A 12,437-nucleotide genomic window follows, 5' to 3' on the forward strand; every position below is an offset into this window, starting at 1 on the left:
ATAAACATGTCCAGAGCTGCATCTGTTTGCTGAAATATGTCAATTGGTATTCCATCAATTCCTGAGGCCTTATTTTTTTCCAGTTCCTTCAGAGCAGCTTGAATGTCCTCCTTTATTACCATTGGTTCCTGATCATATGCTGCTTCCTGAAATGGCTCTACATCAGTCGATTCTTTTTGGTACAGTGACAGTTTCTACTATTTTGATACAGTGATAGTTTCTCCTATTGTTGTAGTTGTTGTGTTAATTTAACAAACTGAGGGTCTTCCTTCCCTTCACTGACGCTGACTCTCTACTTTTCCAAGCATGAGGTTTCTTTCCCAGGACTAGCCACTTCTGACAACATGCCCAACTTATGTTAGGACAGAGTCTCACCACCCTTGTTTTTAAGGAGCACCTGGCTGTACTTCAGACACAAACTTGTTCATTCTTTTGGCAGTCCATCTTTGCCAGTACCACAGGTCAGAGACCACTTCTTGGGTTTTCCTGATCATTGTCTCACTTTCACATGTGTAAGAAGCAGTTGAAAATGTGAAGTGCCTTTGATAGTGATTGCTATTAGGTACTTTTGAATCAGAACCAACTCAAAGCTGACCCTGCAATGAGTGGAGATTGCCCATCTTTCTCCCACAGAGCAGCTGGTGGATTTGAACCACTCGCCTTAGACCAATAGTCAGTTTTCAGATATTGTCAAAGTGATAAAAGAGACTGTAAAATCCCCTTAAATGGGTAAAGAGCAATTTTCAAGGACAGTTAAATCTGTGAATAACCCTTTGCACAGCTAAGTATTTAAGTAATTTTCTGTCTCTGAACTTCACTTCTGGCTTGAATTTACTGAGTTACTTTACTGAGACTGCCTTGTGTGACACAGCACTGCAGATGAAGACTTTGCCATCACACCCCTCATAGCTGCCTTGTAACTTCTCCATCCTTACTGGTGCCAGGCATGTACCAAGGCAGCTTTCCAAAGTTTATAGTGATTTCACCCTGATGTCTCTGCCAATAAAAATAACAAGTTACCATTAAACACCAACCCCACCCATAACGTGATTTTTACATGCTGTTTTATTAAGAGAATTTATCAGACATTACAGGATAATTAATGTATTATGCTTATCAGAAATAAATTTTATTCTAAATTGGAATATGCCACCTTTGGAGAAAATTTTAAGACTCAATGTGTATACTTTTTGAAGGGTGTAAACTTTGTAATAATCTCATTTCTGTAGTTGATTGTTCTTGTCAGAAAGTACTTTGTTAGCATCAGAAATTGGGTTGTTATATTAGGGGGTTTGTATTCTAGAAGGATAAGAAATCCAGCAAGCTATGGGTTTAGATTCATTGAGAAGTCAGTAATGCCTAAACGTATTGGTGATGTTCTTGGAGTAAGTAAAAATCTTTTTCTTTTTTATATGGGAGGCTCACTCATAACAGTAATAGTAGTAGATACTTCTTGGATTGTTTTGAGAACTGGAAGAATTAATGTAACATGCTTTAGTGCAGTACCCGGATATATCACTGTCTGTTAGCTATCACAATCATTATCTAAAATATAGTAAATAATTTTGAAGATTTTTGATTCTTTAAAGGATTGTTAGGGGAATGTAAAATGGTACAACCATTATGGAAAGCAGTTTAATGTTTCCTTAGAAAGTTGGGAATAGAAATACCATTTGACTTAGTAATTCCACTACTAGATATATATCCCAGAGAAGAGTTATGATGCAACCTGACACACACAAAGACAAACTCAAATTCATTAGAACATTATTTACAGTAGCAAATAGTTGGAAATAATCCAAATGTTTTTCAGTGGATAAATGTTAAAACAGCTAAGGTACAGTGAAGTATGATGCAACAGAGGATAAAAGAAAGATAAAAATTTAATGAAATGTCTACACAACGTGGATGAATCCAGAACAAATTGTGCTGAGTAACTAGAGTCAGTCACAAAAGGACTGACTAAAGCTCTTTCTCTTGGGCTTGGATCAGGCGGCAGCCAGGTTCTCTCGCTCAGCCATGGCCAAAATCAAGCTCGGCACCTTTGTGGCAAGAAGAAGGAGGAGCTGTTAAAACAACTGGACAATCTGAAAATGGAGCTTTCACAGCTGTGCATCACCAAAGTTACAGGCAGTGCGGCTTCTGAGCTCTCCAAAATCCGAGTTGTCTGAAAATCCATTGCCCATGTTCTCACTGTTATTAACCAGACTCAGAAGGAGAACCTCAGAAAATACTATAAGGGCAAGAAGTACAAACCCCTGAATCTATGGCCCAAGAAAACATGTGCCATGTGCCGAAGGCTCAACAAGCATGACGAGAACCTGAAGAGCAGCGAAAAGAGTGCCTGTACCCACTGCGGAAATATTCAGTCAAGACCTAAACTTTTTAAATAAATAAAACACAAAACTAAAAAAAAAAAAGAAAGAAAAAGAAGGACTGGGACTGACTAAAGTTATGGTGTATCAATTTTTTCATTGCTGTCAAGTCGGAACCAACTTATAACTGACCCTCCACTGGGTTGCTAAGGCTGTAAATCACGTTGCCCATGGTTCTTCCTTGGAACTGCAGGTGGATTCGAACTGCCAGGAATGCTCAGCCTTTTATTTAGCAGTTCTGTTTCCAACAGACTAAGCCACCAGAGCTTAGGGTTATGTTGTGTGCCATGGAGTCAGAACTGACTCACAGCTGACCCTCCAGTGGGTTTTCAGAGGCAGTAAATGGCATGGAGGGGACTGCCCATCTTTATCCTATGGAGCAGCTGGTGGATTTAAACTGTGTGCCTTTGAGTTGGCAGTGTAACTCCTTACCACTCAGCCACCAGAGTTCCCTTATGGCAGTAAGGAGTGAAAAAGGATATGGAGTGTTTAAAGTAAGAAATGCACTTAAATACTAAAAATGCAGCTTGCATATTTTTGTGATAGTCACAGAAGCCAGGCCACTAATATATTTGTGTTTTACTGGTTAACAAACTGAGGCCTAGACAAGTTTAATACCTAGATCTTAACATTTTTCAGTCTTTCTGGTGGCCAGGGCCTGTCCTTCATACTTCTCCATCTCATGTAGAGCTTGTGTCCTGTCATTCCTTTTTCTGGTTGAGACTGCCTAGCAGCACCTTTACCCCTTCCAAGAAAATTTCCCTGTGGTGCACTTGAGCATCAGATGGGCCAGGTATTTCTTAGAGAATCTTGTGGCCTTTGTACAATGGAAGGCTTCCATACTGTATGTTAGTCAGGCACACTCAAGTGTGGCTAATATACTGCCTATTGCTGTGTCTCTCTGGGAAGTTTTTCGCTTAAGCCTCTAGGTTTGCTGTCAAGGGCCGTTGTCTGTGACCACATGGATCCTTTTACTGTTTCCCCCCTCTGTGTTAACTATGAAGTGATTAGACACAATGATTTTTCCTTAGGTGACATTCCTTGCAGTTCTTTAAATTCTGACTCTTTATGACCGACAGGCCACAGAGGTAATGGGAGTTTTCCGCAGTGGCCCAGGTCTTTATTTCCCTGCGATTCTATAATTCTACTGATGGTCAGATATGAATCCTGAAATAGAACTGGCTTTGAACAGTTTATGAGGAGATCATTTAAGCTAATTAAATTTATTTATAGAGATTTAAATTAATGAAAAATTTTGTGACTCAAGGAAGTGACTCAACAGCCTTTAAAGAAAGAAGCCAAACTTATCTTATGTTGCATTAATTAAAATATGGTGCGACTCAAAGGAGATAGTAGTTTTCCTGTTGTATTAATGACTTTGTATTTATTAGATCATGTTTGGAATATTTATTTAATGTATTTGAATTGCGGTTTGCTTTGATGAGAAAAGACCAGGGGAGATGGCCAGCATGATAAGTTTTAAAGTGATCCTATAAAGCAGTCATATGAAGAATGAAAGAATAGAAGTTAATTAGTCTGGAGGCCTGGTGGTATTGAAGCACTCAGCTGCTAATCAAAAGATTAGTGGTTCAAGCCCATTCGGTTCTGTTAAAGAAGGGCTTAGAGAATTTAGGCTCTTTAAGAAGAAAGAGTCTTAAAAAAAGAGTCCTGGTGGCACAGTGGCTAAGTCACTTAGCTGCTAATCAAAAGAAGAAAGAGTCTATCTTGTTCCTGAGGGTTTAATAATAAAGTTAAAGAAAACATTTATCGTATCTTCTTGGAGCTTAAATTCTAGTGAGAAATTCAGATATGAATTTACAATTTAAGTTCATTTTATTGTTTTGTAACAGTAAGTGCAACAAAGAAAGTACTGATGGTAGGATGAGTTATTTTTAGATAGAGTGGTTTGGGCAGACTTCCCTGAGAAGTAAATACTGAGGAAAAGCCTTAAAAAGATGAGACAGGAAATCATATTGGTATTTGGTGAAAGACTAGAACAAGTATACTGCATAAGCCTGACATTGTGAGGATGGTGCAGGAATAGGCAGGATTTCCTTCTGTACATAGGATGACTGTGAGTTGCAGCTGACTCACAGAGTTTAGCAGCAGGTGGGAATGAGCTTGAGTAGGTTAAGAAGCCAGTCTGTGTTCACGGAGCAACATTGTCAGAGGGCAGAATTGTATAGTCTAAGCCCCACCCCCCGCCCCCTGCCATATGATGAAGGCTGTTAGAGTTTTGAGCAAAGGAGGGATATGATAGGTATTATTTAAAGAAAATTCCTCTGCTACAGAGAATAGGGATTAATTGAGAGATTATTTCAATGGTCTAAGTAAGAGATGAGAATGGTTTAGACTGTTCTAGTTGCAGTTGAGATGAATGAAGAGAAGTGAGCAAATTTCTGCCATATTTTGAAGACAAAATTAACTGGACTTGTATACCCATATCTTATTTATTAGTGAGAAAAACTTCCAGGAAGACTTGTAGGTATTAAACTTGAGTAACTAGGTGAGTTGTGTTTTTATGAAGATAAATGATGCGAATTACTAAGGGAAAGAATGCATGCACATAAATGTGTAACAATGAATGAATGAAAATCCAGCTTTTCCATCAATTTTCATTAAAATCAGAGAAAGAGAGAGATTGAATTTTAGGGGAAAAAAAAAGAGCAGGTAATAGGGAATCAGTAGTTTGTTTGGGGCATGGTTAGATTTCAGAGATATGTTAGTCACCAAGGTGACGTTACTTATTTATTCAGGGAAGAAGTACTGAGGATTTTTATCTCATTCAGAGATACAAATATGGGAATTTTATCAATCAAGTTTCCATGAAAGAAGCACAATCCATTATAGGTATTTTAACCAGAAGTAGACTTAACTAACATAGGGAGTTGTGTATTTATAAAATCCTTAGAGAGCTGATAGAATACACTTTGAAAGGCTGTTACTAAGCTTCAGGAACCCTGCTCTCTACTGTGATCTGGAGATCAGTAAACAACAACTGATGAAATGCCTGTCTACATCTACTAACCAGTGGCCTGAGGAAGCTGGCTGCTGCACAAACTCACACCAGCCAGAGCCTGTTACCGTGGCGGGAAGAATGGCCTCCACACCACCCTCTCCTAGATTTTGCACACTCAGAATTTTAATAAGAGGAGCTTAGAGGAGAGGAGTAACTAATGAGACTGAGCAAAGCCTTGGACATTAAGGTGTCCCAGAAGCCAAAGTAAGTGAAGTAGTTTGATGGGAGTGGTTAATTGAGTCAAATGCTGCTGAATCAAAAGTTGGGAGCAGCAAATTGAATAAACAAGTGATCAACCTGTGAAAGTCCTGAGTAGTTTTGATGCTACAGTGATAAGTGCTAAGGAGAGAATGAGAGTGAGGAAATGAAGACATGGAGTATAGACTACTTTGTGAATTTTTGCTGTGAAGAGAAGGAGAGAGATGAGAAGAAGGGAAATATGTTGGGGTGGGGTTTTTTTTTTAAATTTTGAGGTGGGAAGTATTTTTGTATTTTCAATTGAGAAGGAAAATTTTTCAATAGATGAGGCAGGGAAGGAGGAGGGTGTTGAAGAAAAGAGAGTAGCAGGCACCAAGATCTTTACAAAGTAAGACTCTAATATACAAGTAGATATTTTAGCTTCATGAAGACAGGCTAGTTGTTTTATATAGGAGGTTGTTATGAACCATAAAGTTGGACCATAGCACTCCAGGGGATTTTCAGGACTATAAAGAAGGAGTTTGCCCATATTTCTCTGGTAGGTTTGAACCATGTGCCTTTAGGCTGGCAACATAACTCCTTATCCACTAAGCTTCCAGAGCTCCCTTCGCAGGAGAAGCCAGAGCATATGGGTACAGATGTAGAATCACTTGCTAAATTTAAGTGTGGAGAGAAGAGGATGAGAGAGTTGTCTGGAATTGCTTAATGCTTTTCAGTAGGAATATTGATCACGTGCCCAAAAAGTCAAAGGGATGTATAAAGTTTGAAAAGAAAAAAGAAGGTGTAAAATAATTAGCTTAGAAAATGAGAGTTAATTAACCAGCTAGTAATTTCGTTCATAAACTTTAGCCCTGTATCAGAGTCAGCAGAGAGCTTGGTATATATAAAACTGTTTTTCAGGTTCAGTAGATCTGAGGTCTGATAATGTGCCTATCTAATGCTGTCCTACATAATCTTGTTGTTGGTGCCAGGACCATATTTGAATATAAATATGAAAGAAAACCACTCAGTATGTTCAGTGTATTTCTCCAGCTGTATTTAGTTATTTGGAGCTCTGGTGGTGCAATGACTAAAGCCCTTGATTAATTGAAAAGTTGGTGGTATCCCACCAGCCATTCTGTGGATGTGGCAGTCTGCACTGTGAAGAGTCAAGACTTGACCTTCTAGAGCAGTTCCACTCTGTTCTGTAGTGTTGTTATGAGTCTAAATTGACTCAGCAGTAACGAGGTGAGCTTTCATGGCACAACCCGTAGTGTATTGTGCAGCTCCCAAAAGGCTCAGAGTCACTGTTCAAATCCATCGGCAGCTCCTCCAGACACAGACAGTCTTGGAAATTCATTGAAAGGTTTTTAATGAGTCTGAAATGACTATGCAACAGTGAGACCACCTGAGTGAATGATGGAAGAGGCACTGTGTTGGATTTAAATAGAATTGGCATTTTGCTGGGTGAATTCAAAGGGAGGAGGAGAATCATGGAAGAGATTCCTAACTGTGGACCATGGCATCTCAACTAGATTAGGAGACTAGTGAGCACATGATAGAAGTGACGAAGGTGAAAAATGACAGCTTCAGTGGTTCGGAAGTTCTGATCATGAAGACAGATTCTTGGAATGGAGTTCTGGAAAAGATTTGTAAGATGGAAGTGGTAGAGTTTGGGATGCTTGAAGTGGAATTTGCAGCTAATACAGTTATTGATGATATAAAGCATGACCATGAAAATAGATAACTGAGCTGTGTGGAGATCAAGAATCTGAGAGGTTAAGGTATTGGAAAGGACTACCTAGAAATAATCACTAGAGATAGAAGAAGTGGGAAAGTGAGAGATGTGAGTTGGGTGCTAAAATATTTAATTACTGACCTGGGAAGACTATAGACAACAGAAACAATAAAGAGAAAATGGCATACAGATAATATGTATGTTAAAGGGACTGAGGACTTTTAGGACGTACAAGGAAGAGTAGATTGAAAATCCGCATTGAGTTATAAGGACAAGAACTTGATATCCAGGCTCAGTATCATTCAGGATGCAGAGAAAACACAGCCACACATGAGTCATGTGTGACCTTATTTAGTTTTCACAGTAGCTGGGTAATAGTGGGCACTATCCAGATTTTTACAGAGGAGGAAACTGAGACTTAAGATAACTAGCCAACTAGTCACAGCTTGTAAACACTGACGGTGGCATCATGCGAGTTCAGTTGGAGCCAAAGAAAGGCAAATATTGTCTCAGTGTAAGAAGAGGCAATTACTGTCATTGAGGGTAGATGTCTACCTGCCCTAATCACTCTTATGAACTTAGTCACAGAATGATTATTTCATTTTCTTTGAGAAAAAAACAAACACCACAATTAATTAGAAAAAAAGATAAAGAAATCATTTACTTAGATGGTCTCCAATGTCCCTTCTAAGAGAACTCCAAAGGTGGTGCCTCCCCACTGGTTCAAATCCACCAGTGCCCTTTGGGTGAAAAGGTAAGATAGTCTCCTCTTGTGCAATTTATAGTCTTTGAAAACCCTCTGGAGGGTCAGCAATGAGTCAGTTCTGACTTGACATCAATGCCTTTTTGACTTTTTAAGGTCTCTTCCAGGTTTAAGAATCTATGATTACACTGGTTATTTCCATTTCATTCTGCTGCATTTCATCATTTCACAGACTCACACATGAGGCACTTAAGGCACAAAGAAGTAGAAGGATAGTTCTTAACCTCATGAAACTTAGAGTTTAGGGGTATGTGTATGTGTAAGAGAACTGATCACATAAGGCAGTGAATCTTAAGTGCCAAGAGAATAGTGTAAAATAATTGATGTTGAGCTTCTGTCAAAGAAGGAACTCATTGTGGTTCTGCTTCCCGTTTCTTACTTAAATGTTCTTGATGCAGAACTACTTAGCTCCGTTTTCAAGATCTTCAAGTTAGAACTCTGACATCAGTTCAAGAATTTGTGGAGGAGGATTAAGGATATTTTGAAAGTATATTTTGTCTACTAAATACCCTGGGAAAGGACTCAGTGGCAGAACCACAGGGTTGTTGATCTCGCAGAAGGTCTTGGTGTTTTTGTAAGGCCTGATTACAATCTGACAGAATCTTCTTAAAAGTTAGAAATCTTGGTTAAATAACAAAGATTAGTGTTTTTCAGGTTTTAAGCTGTGTTTCAATTCCAAAGGCACATGGTTCAAAGCCACCAGCTGCTCCAGGCCACCAGCCTCCTCTGGAGAAGGATGGGCAAACTTTCTGCCTCTGAAAACCCACTGGAGGGTTAGCTATGGGTTAGTTCTGACACTATGGTACACAACAGCAATTAATGTTTCAGGTTCTGAGTTTTCATAGTGGTGGTCTAAGCATCCCTAGTCTCTTGTGTGAAAACAGATCTTTATTTTTGAAAATATATATTCTTGTTTTATAAAATTATTTTGAGATTTCAGCACATTAAAGCTGTTGCTTCCTGTGCATTTTTTTCTAACATTAAGAAAAACAACAGAAACTTTTGCATTTTTAACAATTACAGATTTATAGAAGCATTTTAAGATGGTATAAGGGTCCCAACTACCTACACACTGCTGCTTTGAGTAGCTGGAAGTGAGTAGTGGAAGGAGTGCAGCAAGTGGAACGCTGGAAAAACCTTGGTAGATTTAGGTCCAGGGGAGCCTACTACCCTACCAATAAATGGAAATCTTGGCCCTAGCGTTCAGAGTCATGGTAATTTTGAGATGTGTATGAGTACATAGACACAATGACTGCAGCAGTGGCTAAGGTGTGTTAGAGATGATGAGAATGGCACGGGCAAAGACACGATTCAGCTCTGTTGTTTGATAACACCATACAACAACAACAACAGTGAGTGTAATAGGACCTGTGCTAGTACAGAAGTCAAGCATCCAGCTGCTATCCAAAAAGTCAGCTATTCAAACCTATGAGCTGCTCTACAGAAAAAAAGATATGTCAGTCCCCATAAATGTTTAGTCTGGAAATTGTACGATGCAGTTCTAGTCTTTTCTATAGGGTTGTTATGAGTTAGAATTGACTTGATGGCAGTGATGTTGTTTTGATTTTGGTTGGGGCATTGGTGGGGAAGAGGAAAGTAGCACTTTGTTGCCTTTTATTATAAAACTTTACATGGTGATGGAATTCCCTATTTAGTTATTATTCCACGTCTCCCAGTAGATTGTAAACTTGATGAAGACAGGAACCAGTTGCTTATTATTACAGCCTCTAGGGCCTACTCTGATCCCTGGTGAAGTGTTAGGTGGTAGGTGTTAAATTAATAAAAAATCATTGGGAATTTGTCAGGCAGTAAAAGCTGCAGAAAATTATGTCCAGGTAGAAACTTGCATAAAAATAGGGAAAATTTCTTATGTCAAATTTATGTTAAGTAAATTCTTCTAGGGGTGGATAATATTTCTCTGCTGTCAGACACTGCTTTGGATTTCTTTACATTATTGCACTTAACAATCATTGTGACCCCTGGGCACTTAGCTCTGTTAACCTTGTATTATTATCTTTTTATATAAACATCTCCTCAATACCAGCTAGTCTTTATTATTATTATTATTGAGTGCCTTTTCTATACTATTAATATTATTACTATTATTAAGTGTCTGTTTTATGCTAATATTGGTATTCTAGATATTTCATGATTCTATTTTTATCCTTTCAGCAATTGAAATATTTTTCCTAAGGTTGCACAGTACTCACTTGGTACCCTTCAAAAGCGTGTGGCCCCCTCTTCTGACCCATGAAGTTTTTAACAGGATATACTGATACTGCTTCAGTAGGTTTATATGTTATCGAAGGTCTTTTATACTCTTTAGACCTCACTGCAGTTCATACCAGTTTTGTTCATTGTTTCTTTGTAATACTAACACACTTCCTAACCTTAGTGCTCAACAACATAGCTAATGAAGTACCTAACTTCATGTGGTATAAATTTAAGCAAATTATAAGTATTTATCACTAATTATAAACTATTTTTATAAAACTGTTTTTATATAGAGCAGACAGAAAAGCAACTTTTATAATTTCTGTGAAACAAAACTAGATCTAATCCAATTGTGTTCGGCATTCCAGTTTTGATGCTTCAACGCTGAGCTTCCCTCTGTAGTCTTGGAAACCGTATTTCTTAGTGCTTGCTTTTAAACTTTAGCTTTTAAAAAAAAATAGTAGATTTTGATGGGAGAACGGAGTTGTCATGCACAATTAATGTGCTTAGCCACTTGAAGAGACTTGAAACATTGTTTATACATAAATAAATTCAGCACTCTGAAAAATATTCTGGCAAGGCACAGTGTATGCTGGTATCTGCAGGCCATCCTGTGTTTAATACTGGCTTCAGACTGCTACCCACTGACGGTAGCTCTGATAGAAGGCTAAGGGGAAAAAAGCAAGTTGTTGGGTGGATTTTTTTACCTTTTTTTCCATTTTCACTTCTTTTGAGAAATAATCAAAAGGATTTTTCAAGATGAATATTTTGGGAGGAGGGTTGTTACATACTTTTGAGTCAGAACTGACTCATAGTTCACTTTGCACTAGTTTTCAGAGGCAATTTAGTCACAAAGGAAGAGATTGCTCAACTTTCTTCTGTGGAGCAGCTGGTGGATTTGATCTGTGTGACTTCAGGGTGGCTGTGCAACTCCTGGCCACTACATCACCAGAGCTCCCTTGTGGGATGATAAGGTGAAATATATGTGTTTGGCACAACTACAGATGTTGATGCCCATTTTATGCTTTTTGTAATCCCCCCTTTAAATATAGTGTGAAATATTTGTAACAAAAATGGATCATTTTAATAATTTTTAAGTGTTATTACATCACCACCATCCATTTTCTGAAGCTTTAAATCATTCCAAACAGAAACTCAGTGATCCTTTAGCAATGACTCCCATTCCTTCCTCCTCCTCCTCCAGCCCCAGGTAGCCATTAATAAGCCTATCTCTATGTGTTTACCTATTCTAGGTAATTAACATAAGTGAAATTAGACAATGTCTGACCATTTGTGTTTGGCTCAATGTGTTTTCAGGGTCCATTCATGTAGTGGACATAATGTTTTCAAAGTTCATTCCTGAGCCCAGCATAATGTTTTCAAGGCCCACTCATGTGATACAGTCTATCAGAATTGGGTTTCTCTTTAGTGCTGTTGGTTACATTGTTATAGTTAGGTGCCTTCTGGTCAGCCCCAGTGCCCAGTGACCCCGTGTATCATGAAACAAAGCCCTGTGTGATCCTGTGCCTTCCTCACAAGCTCTGCTGTGCTTTAGACCATTGCTAAAGCTGCTGTGTTCATCACATGGAGGGCCATCCTCTCCATTCTCTTCCAAGCATGGTGTCCTCTCCAAGAACTCATCCCTCCCGAGAGCATACCCAGAGTTCTCTTTATGACAGAATAAGATTCTGTTGTATGTCTGTACCACATTTTGTTTATCCATTCATCTGTTCATGGATACTTGACTATCTTGAACAATACTGTAATAAACATTGTTATATATGTTTTTGTTTGAATTACTACTGTTAATTCTTTTGGGTGCATACGTAGAAGAAGAGTTTTCAGGTCCTACAGTCATTATTTGGTTGACTTTTGAGAAATGCCTAAACTCTTTTCCATAATGACTGTATCAGCGGTTGAGGAGAGTATAAATTTCTCTCTATCTTCATCAACACTGTTGGTTTCAGGGTTGGTTTGTTTTTTTGCTGTGTTTTTTGGTAAAAGCCTTTCTAGTTGATATTTCATTATTTTGCTTTGCATTTTTCTGATGGCAGTGACTTGGGAAGAAGTACAGCCACAGTGGTCCTTCAAAGCAGGAGTGGTGACATTGATTCCACATGACTTTGGACATGTTACCAGGAGGGACCAGTC

The 12,437-nt window shown here is 38.5% G+C and overlaps 1 protein-coding gene across 1 annotated transcript in view; it reads left to right on the forward strand.

Annotated features, from left to right (window-relative positions):
* The window catches only part of UVRAG (UV radiation resistance associated), a 349,759-nt gene that overhangs the window by 113,409 nt on the left and 223,913 nt on the right, over positions 1-12,437 (forward strand). The window lies entirely within an intron of this gene.

The sequence above is a fragment of the Elephantulus edwardii genome, unplaced genomic scaffold (genome assembly GCF_000299155.1).
Source record: "Elephantulus edwardii isolate Elephantulus edwardi_28Jun2011 unplaced genomic scaffold, EleEdw1.0 scaffold00025, whole genome shotgun sequence".
Classification (NCBI taxonomy): domain Eukaryota; kingdom Metazoa; phylum Chordata; class Mammalia; order Macroscelidea; family Macroscelididae; genus Elephantulus; species Elephantulus edwardii.